The sequence below is a fragment of the Lathyrus oleraceus genome, chromosome 6, assembly GCF_024323335.1.
Source record: "Lathyrus oleraceus cultivar Zhongwan6 chromosome 6, CAAS_Psat_ZW6_1.0, whole genome shotgun sequence".
Lineage (NCBI taxonomy): Eukaryota > Viridiplantae > Streptophyta > Magnoliopsida > Fabales > Fabaceae > Lathyrus > Lathyrus oleraceus.
This window is the reverse complement of record NC_066584.1, coordinates 325,958,369-325,973,225: the sequence shown is the minus strand read 5'-3', so window position 1 is coordinate 325,973,225 and position 14,857 is coordinate 325,958,369.

Genomic DNA, 14,857 nt, shown 5'->3' with positions numbered 1-14,857 from the left:
TAAGAGAAAATGTTAAAAATAGGGACAAAGAAAATGTTTTGGGTTATTGTACTCGCTAGAGTGTCACAACTCTATGCCTACGTATCTTCAAGTTCGTTGAAGGATCAGAGCACCGTAGTTAGTCTAGAAAATGTTTGTTTGTTTTATTGATTTTAGATCTTGAAAAGTTCTCAACGCATCGGGGGAAGAGAGATGTTTGATTTGAAAAATGCCTCGATGCACATGGGCCTATGACTTTATAGTTTGAATGTGTGAAGTTGATTTTAGTTGACTTGTTAATTGCAAAATTTTATAGCTAATTTGATTTATAAATTAGATTAGATGTTATATCTACATAGTTTAGAAAATATTAATCAAGTTAAGGAAAAATTAATATTGTATTTCAATTATATTAATTCTAATTCCTAATTAGACTAATCCAAACCCTAATACTACCTTAAAATTAACCCTAATCACAATTGTCCTAAATTATCTTAATCAATCCTAACTAATTAAAATTAACTAATTACTTATTTTTTTTTATCTTTTTATATTAAATATAAAGGAAAAAATATAATAGTCTAATTGTTGTTAAATTTAGCTAATCAAGCCTAATTATACTTAAGTACCCTAATTTTATCTTAATATTACCATGAATTTAACCTTACCTATATCCTAATTAAGACCCTAATTAAATACTTAATTATATATATTTTTGGCATTTTTTATGTTAATAACTAATTAAATTTTAGATTATTAAATTCAATTAATCTTAATTATGCTATTAATGATCTATCATAAATAATAATTCTAATTAATAAATAAAATGGAAAAACAATTAATATATAAAAAAGTAAAATCCTAGGGGGTGTATTTTCAATAGTATGAGTAATTGGGCTAAGGTTGAGGTGTGTTAATAGTGTCGCAACACGAAAAACAACCGGCGGGAAAATACACAGTTTACAGAGCCGCCACCGACGCTATTCATCCTATGACGGAAAGGGAGCGCAGGACTAACCTAAGAAAGGGAAAGGAATGGTCTTACGACCAGAGATTACAAGGTACGGGAGTCGGTTACGCAAGGGGAAGGTATTAGCACCCCTCACGTCCGCCGTACTCGATGGGATCCACGCTCAAAAGATAGCTCAAAGAATAGGAAACGGTTGCTAATAAAACTGCTCAAAGAAATTGCACAAACTGGAATAATAAACAAGAGAAAGAAGATGGAGGAAAAGGACTCGGCAGGATGTCGCATCCCGGGCCTACGTAGTTTGTCAGAAACAAACATCAGAGTCAACGTAGTTCGGGGAAAAGGGGGGGCATGCTCGCTAAGACATCGCGTCCTATGCCTACGTATCTTCTCTATCCAGAGAAGAATCAAAGCACTCGAAGCTCGGCTAACGCACGCCGAAACAAGACACCACAAAAGAGACGCTGAGACGTCAAAAGAAACACTCAAAAGGAAATAGAATGCCAATACATGTACTTACACCCGACTCCTGACAATAACCAAACAAAAGGAAACAGAATGCCAATATATGGACTTACATCCGACTCCCAACAATCAAACAAAAAAACAGGAAACAGAATGCCAATACATGGGCTTACATCCAACTCCCAACAACAACAAACAAGGAAACAGAATGCCAATACATGGACTTATATCCGACTCCTAACAACAACAAACAAACAGGAAATAGAATTCTAATACATGGACTTATATCCGACTCCTAACAATAACAAACGCTAACCAGCGAATACAAAAGAAAAAGGTTATCAGATTACCCCAACAGAGTAACCAAATATCCAAAGAAGAACCCCAAAGATGAACCCCAAGTGAATAATCACCACAAACATCGTAAATGAACCCCAAGTGAGTGAAAACCATCATAAATGAACCCCAAAGATGATAACCATCATCACAAATGAACCCCAAGTGAGTGACAACCGTCACAAATGAACCCCAAAGATGATAACCATCATCACAAATGAACCCCAAGTGAGTGACAACCGTCACAAATGAACCCCAAGTGAGTGACAACTGTCACGAATGAACCCCAAATGAATCTCAAAGATGAACCCCATAAGGTATAAACATACCACACATGCCCACGCTGAACAAACGAGGACTCGCACCAAAACAAAGAAGAGGGTGACCACACACAAGACAACACAGCAAAAAAGAAAAAGGGTGCCCAGAGAGATTGCTCACAACCTCCTGCCTACGTATCTCATCTAGTATGAGAATCAGGGCGACGTAGTTCCCCTTAACAGGGGTACAACACTCTCTTAACCAGAGACCAGGGAAACAACAAACTAATAGGGAGACTAAGACTCGAGCCTAATAATTGTCATGCAATCAACAATTCCTAAGTTGAGGTCTCTAACATGCATTTAACTCGCTCTGGAAGCGATTCAACTCAAACAGCAAATAAACATCAACACAAGTGAACAAACATCACACACTATATTCATACAAGAGGCCCAAACAATGGGTAGGCTTTAGTCAAGAGGGGTCATATCAACCTCGACAAACAAGCCGAACTGTAATGGGTAATCTGTAGCTCTTAACCACTAACATTGAGAGTTAGGGTGAGCAAATCGAATGGTAATGAGGATGAGACCTCATGCTCTTAACCCTGGTCGGGGTGAGCTCAAAACAAAGAAAGCATGGGGATCCAGAAAGTGGGACCCTATTCCACTTGACAGACTCTGGACAAAGATCTTGGGTACATGTTCAGAAGCATCAGCACGTAGTGCGAGCATAAAGAATGACTCACTGAATAACGGGGGATTGGCTACTAATCCCTTTTATCCGTCAATTGCCTCAACTTGGAGATCTTATCAAGTAGCACATGCCTCATTTTGGAGGTCTTTGGCACAATTGTAAACAAACACAAACAGAGCCTCTTAAGGAGGACTTGCCAGCAAAATGCCTGCCAAAAAGGTGACAGGACTTCCAGACTACATGGAGTAAGAAGATAGCTACCTAAGTGGTGTATCAACCACAATCCAAAGCTCAAGCAAGAGCTAAAAGCAAGCAACTAATGTACCTGTACAAAATCTAAACAGTTAATATCTCAGACAACCAATCAGAAAACAAACAGTGAAACCATCCAACTGTTACACAATTTAATGAGCAATGTTCAAGCAACCAAATGAAGCAATGAGCTCAACACATCAACTTAAATCCCTACAAAACACAAAGAAGTCAGAACACAATCCAATTTGCATCTCAAAAGGTGAGCAACTCAACCATTAATGCTAAGTGTCCAAACCTGGAACACAATGGGAGGCAAAAGTGGCAAAACAAAACAACATGAGTCAAGCTTTAAAACAACACAACAAAAGAAATATAGAGAACTTGGTTTTTTTTAATCAAAAATTTAAACAAGAACACTCCATTTTTCAGAAGAAAAAAAACAAAATGAGTCAACAAAACACCAACTTCCATCCATGACAACGAAATGTGAATCAAAATCAGAGGTCAAAGTGAAAGAGTGTACCGTTTCCTTTCTGAGAATCGTGTGGGAATGATAAAGGAACGTCACAGCGAGGACGGTGGTCTACACAGTCGTGGCTAAGTGTAGCGTGAAGTATGGTGGCAGCGTTTCCGTCAAATTCACGGTGAGGAAATGGTTGCGGTTCAATTTCAGAAATGATTATGAATCTTCTACATTACTCTTTCTTTTGGTTTCGTTGTTGTTGTTGTTGTTGGAGTTTTGGAGTGAAAAGTTTGCGGTTATCTTTTGTTTGCAGCAATGAGTAGCAAAATACCACCCATGATTGTTGCTTCGTTAAGCATAGTAGCCATGGGACTAAATCTGATGCATAAAAACGAAAGAAAAGAGGTTTGTGGAGGGCGAGCGTGGTTGTAGAGAGAGTGAGACGATTGAAGATATGGTTGTTTATGGTGGAGGAAGGTAGTATGAGGGTTTGACCGTGGAAATGTGAAGGTGTATAATAGTGTGTTAAAGTGAGGATGAAGAAGACGTAACATAGTGTATAAAGTGTGTTGTATGTGACTCTATGTTTGGGAAATATTGAAGAAGATGCAAATGGAATATATGTATCTATGTTGTTTCATATGAGGAAGGTGATATCGAGTGAGTTTTATGTTGAATGGTGTAGGGTGACATTAAAGGAGGGATATAAACTTAGGGTGAAGAAAATGAAATGGGGTTGGCAAAAGTATTCCACGGTTTGTGCCTTGGAGATGAAGGCCGAGCCTATGGTATAGGGAGCAGATGAGTAAGGTGAGATAAAGTTGTTAAAATGGGATGAAGAAGTAATGGAGGTTACATGCTGTTGTAGTTGTATAAAGAAAAATGATGATAATAATATGGTGAGTGAGATATGAAAACAAATGTGTGTTTAGGTTGTAATGAAGTTATGCAAGTTTAATTTTTTGTTTTTATATGAAATGAAGAAGATGATAGAGGTTATGTGTTTCATGTTGATAGTATTTTTGTTATGCCGGAGAAAAGGTTGATATTATGAAGGAGGTGTATGGATGGAGGGAAGGTTTTTTTCGGAAGAAGATGAAGTGAGTTTATCGTTGTGAAAAAGATAAAATGCTGGTGTTTTGGATTTTAGTGGAAAGGAGGAAAAATGGGTTCTCTTCTGAAGAAGAAAGAAGAAGGCATACTTTTCAATACTGAAATTTAGGTTCTCCTCCATTGGAATTTTTTTAATTTTGAAATCAAAGTCTAATGCATTAGCTGGCATACACGTGGAGATCGGATGTGTGGTCTTCCTCACTCAAATACTGGCCACACGTTATAACAATTAGAGTTACTAGAGAAAACCAAAAAATGCCCATTGGACCTACTTTGTAATTAAAAGATGAGTTTTAATTAAAATGAAATAAAATATGTCTTAAGAAAAAAAAATCAAATGAAAATTTATTTTTATTTATTCTTTCTTGATACTTTGATAAATAAATAAAAATGCTAAAAAATAAATAAAACTCGAGCACGAAAATTCTCAAAAAATTAAAATGAATGCATCAAAATGATCAACACGAAATAAACTTCTCGGAAACATACAGGTTTTGATCAAATTTTGAAATAAAAAATGACCGATTAAAATGCTCAGACTGTTTAAAATACGTCTGAAAAAGTAGCCGAAAAAATAAATTGAGCACTCAGGTTAAACTACGCAATTTTGAATTTTTTTTCGTCTACTTATCTCGCGTGCATTTGAGGATCAATTCGACCGGTCTATTTGTAAATTTGGAAATTTATTATGGTCAACATTTTAGGCATTATGCAAGATGAACTGCATGTTATGATGTATAAATGATGCAAATGTCAAGATGACTGTATTAATTTATTGAATTAGGGGTGAAATTGAGGCATGACAAGTATGTCTCAACACATGTGTCGAGTGTGTCAACTCATGACCTGTTGTGGTCGACACATGTATCCAATAGGTAGACTCATAACGTGTTTTATGTCTTTTTTTTCATTCCTCATTATCTCTTCATACATGCATCCAACACCACAGCTCTTCATTTCTACTTAGATCTTGATACATTTCATCTGTCATTAACTCCCCCACTATACCTCTTAAATTCCTTCACCATAACTCATCCAACACTCCTTTGACCAATATATCATTAAGCTTCCTCATTCAATCATCACACTCATTCATTAAATGTAAAGGAAAACATACTCTTCTAGTTCAAGTTTATGTTGATGATATCATCTTTGGCACCACTAACATGCAATTAGTCAAGGAGTTTTCTAACCTAATGTAGGGTGAGTTTGAGATGAGTCTAATGGGGGAGTTAAACTACTTTCTTGGTCTTCAAATTAAGAAACTCAACAAAGGGATGTTTGTGTGTCAAACAAAATATTGCAATGATTTGCTAAAGAAATTTGGTATGGAAGATGAAAAATCAATTGACACTCTAATGCTCATAAATGGAAACTTGAAAAAAAAATGAAAATGGTAAGGATGGTAATGTCAAGAAGCATAAAGGTATGATTGGATCTCTTCTATAATTACTGCATCTAAGCCGGACATTATGTTTAGAATGATTATGTGCGCTCGTTATCAATTGGCTCCTAAGGAATCACATTTAAAAGTCGTAAAGTGCATCCTTAGACGCCTTCATGGTACATCTAAGTATGGGATTTGGTATTCCAAGGGAAGCGATCGTAATTTGGTTGGTTATACCGATTCCGATTTTGCTGGTTACAAATCGGATAGAAAAAGTACTATTGGAACTTGCCATGTGTTTTCAAACTCCTTAGTAAGTTGACATTACAAGAAACAGGTTTTTGTTGCTTTGTCAACTACCAAGGCAGAATACGTCGCAGCCGGTAGTTGTTGTGCTAAAATATTTTGGCTCAAACAACAACTACTTGATTTTGATATAAACTATAACATATTCCTATTATGTGCGACAACACTAGTGCTATTAATCTAACCAAAAATACGGTGTTACACTCTCCCACTAAACATATTGAGATACGTCACCACTTCCAACATGACCATTTTGAAAAATGAGATTTTGTATTTGAGCATGTTGATAGCAAAAATCAACTTACGGATATCTTTACAAAACCTCTTGCGATTGACCCGTTTTTCAACATTCGAAGGGAATTGGGCATACTTGATATCTCAAATATTTCCTAAATATGATTTATTGCATGCACTTTATATAATTTTGGTATAGTTTTCCTTGAAAGTTCAATTATATACAAGTTCATCTTTCATTAATTCGTATGTGAGGCAACATTGTTCCATTTTCTCTCTTTGAAAGTAAGCATTTTACTTTTGCATGTTGTTTATGTCCCAAATGCTTGACATGCTTGATGTATGAAATATTTCGTGAATGTTCACTTCAAAAAATTTCAATTCGTGTATTTCAATTTATATGCTTATAGTGCCTTCATGCTATTATTCTTCCATACTTGAAATATACTCTTTGTGTATAAGCATGTTATCTATTATTAGTTCTTGCATGATACATGTGAGGTTGTTGTTTATCTATTCCGACATGAAATATGTTTGAACATGTTATAATGTAAAAAACATTCTTCTAGCGTGTCATTGTTATGATAACATTTATGTTTTTTTTTGTTTGAGTGGTGATAAATCTAAATAATCGCCTTGCTAAGGCACATGCACGTGCAGCATTCGGGAGCACCAAAAGCACATCTCACATAAATGTGTCGCTTTTGGAGCAACTAAAAGTTTTTGATTGCATTGTATCCTTCATCTTTCAGGTTTATTTTATATGTTATTTGACATGATTTATGACAACTATGATATATTGTTTCTTAAATTGCTTTTATTCATGTTTAGGCATTTTCAATACTTACATCATTTTATGTGAGTGTTGTTTTATTGATGATTTTATCTTTGCAAACGCCTCTGTGCTATATTAGTATATGTGTGATATAAGATGTTTCTCATGGATTGCTTTGTATATTTTTGATATTATCAAAGGGGGAGACACATCTGCAAGATGAAGTTAGGATGCATACATTTAGGGGGAGCCTTCATGAAGACACGAAACACATCATCTCAAGTTTTTCCATCATAAAAAAGGGGAAGTATGTGAGTGAAATCTCCCGTTAGATGTATTTTATATGATGTCAAAACTAGGATACTTTAGTATTTATGTATATTGGGTGGTATCCTCTGAGTCTTAATGTGCATCTTAGCATTATGAAGCATAAAAACATTTTGGAAATGATTTAGAAAAGGTTAGAAATGATTCTACATGGAAAAAATATGTTTTTAATGCAAGACACAGGCTTTTGTGTCGACACATATGTTGTATGAGTCGACACATGTTGTTAAGTTTTTAAGTTTGTAGACTCTGTTTATGCAGGTGTCGACACATGCAACATACAGGTCGATACATAGAAGAAAAATTTCTTCTCTGAGTTGACACATGCAATGTATGAGTCGACACATATTGATGAGTTTTAAAGCATGTATCGTCTGTTTGATGTGTCGATTGTGGAGGGGTTTTGGGTCGACACATAGAAGAAAACTTTATTCTATGAGTCGACACATGACCTATACAGGTCAATGCATGCTTCAAAAGTGTCAACACATGACTTACATAGGTCGACACATACGATGCATTTTCCCCAAAATTCTTGATTTTTTTGAATCTTTTGCATTCCTTTTGCCTCTAACTTACACACACATATACACACATACACACAGACACACACACGCACACACACACATTTTCCCCAAAATTCTTTATTTTTTTAATCTTTGGCATTCCTTTTGCCTCCAACTCACACACACTCTCTCTCTCTCTCTCTCTCTCTCTCACACACACACACACACACACACACATGCACACATACACGCATGCACACATGCACACACACACACACACACACACACACACACACACACACACACACACACATATATATATATATATATATATATATATATATATATATATATATATATATATATATATATATATATATATATATATATATATATATATATATATATATATATATATATATATATATATATATATATATATGTGTGTGTGTGTGTGTGTGTGTTTGTATTTTCCTGGTTTCGTATATATCAAATGATGCATGTATGAAGTATATATATATATATATATATATATATATATATATATATATATATATATATATATATATATATATATATATATATATATATATATATATATATATATATATATATATACACTTCATACATGCATCATTTGATATATACGAAACCAGGAAAATACAACACACACACACACACACACACACACACACACACACACACACATATATATATATATATATATATATATATATATATATATATATATATATATATATATATATATATATATATATATATATATATATATATATATATATATATATATATATATATACTTCATACATGCATCATTTGATATATACGAAACCAGGAAAATACAAAGAGTTTTCTTCATCTTTAACCTATGTTCTATGCATACACACAAACAAATTATACATAATTATATTTTGTTTAGGTGGCATCTAGAATTAGAGTTGATAACATACGCTTTAGATTGTTTAATTGTAAATTGGGTTGAGAATCTTTGAGGTTTTCAAATAAGAAAATCAAGCTAGGGTTTTCCTTCAAGATTAATTGGTGAATTGAAGGTTTTGGACAATATTACGTAAGTTGGATTCATCCGAGTGAAAACTTCTAAGAAGGGTGGGATCGGTTGAAGGAGTAACGGTAATCTTAGGACCATCTTGGTAAATCTTAGGTGACAATAATCCGTAATTTGCATTCGAACGAGTGAAAGCTTTGAAGAATATGGTTTCTTGCAAAGGAGTAACGTGATACGGTGGATCAAATTGGTATTGTTGGGTGTCTTGATCAAGCTTAGATCAAGGGAAGATGACAAGTTAGGATCAGCATGAAACATAGGGTTTGTATGGTTGGATTGCTACTTTTCTCTTGTAAACAATCTTTTGCAAAGTAAGATTGATATCTCAACTTCGTTTGGAATCGGGGGTAGACGTAACCATGGCGATGACGATTGGTGAACTGCCTAAAAAAGTCCTTGTGTACTCTCTCTCTCTCTCTCTCCCTCTCTCTCTCTCTCTAGTAAAAGATATATATATATATATATATATATATATATATATATATATATATATATATATATATATATATATATATATATATATATATATATATATATATATATATATATATATATATATATATATATATATATATATATATATATATATATATATCTTTTACTTTCATTTGCAAATTGTTGAATTTGTAGATTGTGCGATCAATACGTTTGGTTGAACTTTTTTTGATAACATTTTGAAAATGGTTTTGTTGTGATGATTATAATCCATTTGATTGTAGTTGTTTTTTCAAATCAACAAAACCATAGAAAACTCTAAACGAAATTGATTGCACACAAGGTGTTCAATAATTTATCTCAATTAAGTTTTTGTGTATTTTGCCATTGGAAATAGCCTTCATCTTTAGCTATATCTCATTTAAACGATTATTTTTAAACATATTGATTGGTTTGTCTATCATTATCATCAATTGGTTTTCATATATGCATATCCGAGCTTCCCGATAGCGGTTCAGTTTAGACGATTCGATTTGGGTCACTTTCTCTAAACGTTAAATTTTTTCAAAACAATTTTTGTAAAGTTTTTTAACATGGGATCTATTCACCCCGTCTAGATAAGTCGCCTTCGTCTAATACGTACAGGTTTAGATTGAATTTTGCAATAAAAAATGCTCGGTTGAAAAAGCTCGGGATGATCGAATTGTGAATGCAAATGAGATCGAAAAAATAAAACGAGCATGCCAAGTTCAACTACACGAATTGTAGATTAATAAAACTGACATTTGCAAGCCCGATCTTAAACTTTTCTCCCGCTAAGTTTACACATATTTGAGAAACGATTTAAGCGGTCTGTCTGTAATACCAAAAATTTATTTTGGTCAATATTTTAAGCATTATGCGGAAAGACATGCATGATATGATGTGTAGATGATGCAAATGTCTTGTGAATGGATTAATTTATTGGTCGAGGGTCAAATTATGGTATAACAACTGCCCTTATTTAAACGTCTTTTATTGGAGGATATGAAGAACTCTTTGTCTTCAGATCATCATGGTGAAAGATAGTTTAAATACCAAACAGATCCAAATTTTGTCATTTTATGTAATGAAATGATATGTTATGGTTATGCATGAAATGCCCAAATGAAACGCTACTCTTGAATTTTCATTTGGTAACAATATGGCTAAAAGATCAATCTCACGACTCTTTATCCTTACTGCAGTGGTATATGATGCAGATGAGTTATGAAAAGAGAACTAGATGCAAAGTAGTCAACCTTGGACTCTTTACTTCTACTTCTTATAAATGGTACTGATGTTTTGGTAGATGACGCAGGAATGCAATGGGATTAGGAGATACTATTGATTTCTTAATCATCAAATGATAGAATGAATGCAAATTTTATGGGGATTAGAAGGTCATGTTCAGTTGCTCTTGACTGATAGTAGACTCTTCTGGGATTAGAAAATCATGTTTAGTTTCTATTGACTGATAGTAGATTTCTCTGGCGATGAGAAAATCATGTTTAATTTCTCTTGACTGACAGTAGATTTCTTCGGGGATTATAAAATCATGTTCAGCTGCTCTTGACTAACAATAGACTCCTCTAGGGATTAGAAAATTCAGTGATTCGATTCATTTGAGTTTCCAATTCATGGTAACTTTGGTTCATGTTTTGAATCAAAGGGTTAAATATAGTATCCAGTTGTTGGGTAAGCGTGTTAACCTTATCATGGTTACCCTCGTCCATCTGTTGTCTTAACACCATCAAAAAATTTGTAGTGAATGTTGGCATCGCTGGGGAACCGAATCCCATCCCCAATTGGTGTTGTATGGTCCGACCAGGGTTACCTATAGCTGATCCTGATGCCAATAATGGTGAATATGAATTCACATTATTGTTAGCAAATGTTGAAGGGTTATTATGTAAGTTTTACATCATTAATGTTGGCATACCATAAGGTTGTTCACACCCAAGCATAAGCATTATGAAACTTGTGGAAAAAAGCCTAAAGTCGGTTGCCATAGTCGGTCTAGGAGTCACTGGGTGACTTTGTGTTATTGAGGGGTAAACTACCACCCCTTCTTGTGCAATCGAAGGTATAGTCGTGGTTAACGGCATAACCGTGGTTGACGGTATGGCCTTCGTGCTAGCAATAGAGGTGATTGGTTCAGTCGAACTTTCAGTGACTGTGCCTGCCCATGTGCTATTGGATTTTTGTTCTCCATGTTGTTGTTTCTAGGAGTAACCATTCTCCTAACGTATCTCCTTACTGGTTTTCTAACTTCTTTTTTTGGTTATCTTACCACTCATCAATCTCATGCACACTTACAAATTTGATAATTTTCTTAATTGAAGAACTTTTCAAATAATTTTTAAAAATGAAAAAGTATAAATTTTCACACAAAAGGGTCTCACTGGGCGTGCCAATTTTTTTATTGTGAAATTTGGTAAAAAAAACCATGTTTTATTTCACTTAAGGGATTAAACTCGAAAAGACCCTGGGACATATTGTATGAAAATCAAAGGTTTGAAACATATTGACACTGAAGTCGAAATATAAAAGACAAAAGATAATTGAAACAAAACTCAGTACAATAAATGACTGAAAATAAAGACTTTGATTTATAAAAAATGGAACACATATATGTACATTCTTGACCCTTTTCTCACAAACACACAAATACTTTGAGTTTTACAGAATTTATGTACAATTGCGGACCCCTAAATCATAAGTGAATGCTTACTTATATACTAATCCTAAGTTAACCGTCTACAACGATCGACTAAACAAAATATGCCATATCTTCATCTCCATGCAGACTCCAATTTGGATAGGCTTCCACGTGTCTTCAGATAATTGTCTGATCTTATCCACTTACACCTCATTCGACTACGTGGAGAAATTAAAAGTTTGGAAAACTCTGAATTTCACTAAGTTTCAAAATCAACCAAACCTTTGGTCTCTGCCTGATTAGAAATTCAACCAAAGTTGGCATCGTCTTTCGACCAGGCGAATTTTTCGAAATGTCTACGAGATTATCTGACCATTTTGATTATGGCAATAAACATATCATCAAATCAAAAAACTTATCATATCTTTATAATTAATGCTTGTGTCAAAATCTGAGGTAATAAATTGCCCCTTAAAATGTCACGTTTCGACTTTCCTTTTAATCAAGCATATCCTTAAGTTGTTTTGAAATAATCACTTTGCTATGTCTTATGATGCTATGTTTTGATTTAAATTCCGCATTTAGAATAACAATTTCACAGTTTTTGTCAATGTGACACCCTTGCTTTTATCTTCATATTTTCCATAATATTTTATAAATTATATTTGGGGTTTAGGATGTTACACAAGGCCCCAATACACTCATACTCTCTCTCCAAAGAAAATATTTAACTATCTCTCAAAAAACTCTAACACAAGAGTATAAGAGAAAATATAAAAAGTCAAATACACACTTAAAGTGCTTTTGACTTGTGCGGTTTGTAATGAAGAATTTGAATCCATTAAATAGCCTTGGACTCCCTCTTCCTTTACAAAACTAAGCGATGTGGGACTTCTTCAACATGCATATTTTCAACAAACCCCAACAATCTCCATCTTGATTGAAAATAATACATTAACTCTTATTGTCTTCACCAACAATCATACTCCACCATAAAGAATAGTAACCTGAAGCTACACCACTTCAATATTTTTCACATTCTCTTCACCATCAATCATAGTTTAAAAACTATCATACTCCACCTAAAGAAGGTATATCTCACTTAAAGCTATACTACTCCAATAATTTCCACATGTCGAAAACAGGTTGAAAATTTATGGTGAAAACTCCATGTTGGTAGGAAGCTTTCCAACCATTGACATAATCTCACACACTTTGTATCAATGCCCATGTGTTAATCTATTAGCAATAACTCATCCTTTTCCATGATAGCAAAAATGTCATGAAGACACACTTCTCAATTTTCAGAGAAGATCATTATCTCCCACAATGAGAGAGACATTGCTACTAGCGTTTGACTACGAGCCTTTATCTGACAATGCCCCATCAAGACACTTATCTTGTACATGCCCAATCTTTCCACATTTTTAACATCTCACATTTGTTTCATTGTTTTTCTTCATATAAGACCTTCATCTAGAAACTAACATTGAGTTTTATGAAGTATTATCCTCACCCTTCAATCTTCTTTCTTCAGAAATAATCTTACTAGAAACTTCTTCAAAACTCAAAGTTTCCTTCCCATATATCAAAACATGTTTAATATGCTCATAAGAAGCATAAAGAGATCATATGAGTCTCAAAGGTTTATCTTCATCATCAATCTTGACTCCAATAGTTTCTAATTCTAAAACAATACCATTGAGAACACTTAGATGATCAGATACTTTCGTATGTTCATCTATACGCAAGCTATGAAACTTCTCCAACAACAACTGATTTTATATACCCTTTCCTTAATATAGCACTTCAATTTTCTCCCAAAGCTCTTTGGCTGACGACTTACCAAGAACATTCACAAGAATATTCTTAGCCAAAGACATGTGGATTGTACTTGAAGCTGTCAAATCTAATTCCTCCCATTTTTTGTTGTCCATGTTGGAAATATTTCCTTTCAATGCCTTGTGTAATCCTAATTGTATCAAAACATCTTTGACTTGAATTTTCCACAAGTCAAAATTTATTCGTCCATCAAATTTCTCTAAGTCAATCTTCACTGCACTTGAAAAATTTGACATTTCAGCCAAAACGTTTCTTACATCAAAACAAAATTTCCTAACCAACACAGAGTATAAAATTTCTTTTGTGATGTTAAAGACCAGACAAAACTACAACCATAAAAACATACTAAAAATTTATACCGCATCAAACCAAAGGCTCTGATACCAATTTTTAGGAAAAACAAATACATAAAAGAAAGAGGAACACAATAGCAACACAAGAATTTAACATGAAAACTTCAAACTGAAAAAAAAATCATGATCGTTGTCAAATGACAACTAGAGAATAACACTATGTGAAAATTAATACAACACATAAACTACTTTCAACCACCCAAGGCCCCAGTACATCCACACAATTCAAAGTAAAGAGTCACAACACTTTAAGACAAGAGTATATGAGAAAATATAAAGAATCAAATACAAAGTTAAAATATTTTTGACGGATGCAGTTTATAATAAAGAACTTGAATAAATGATGTGAAACTTCTTCTACATACATATTTTTAACCAAATTAAACC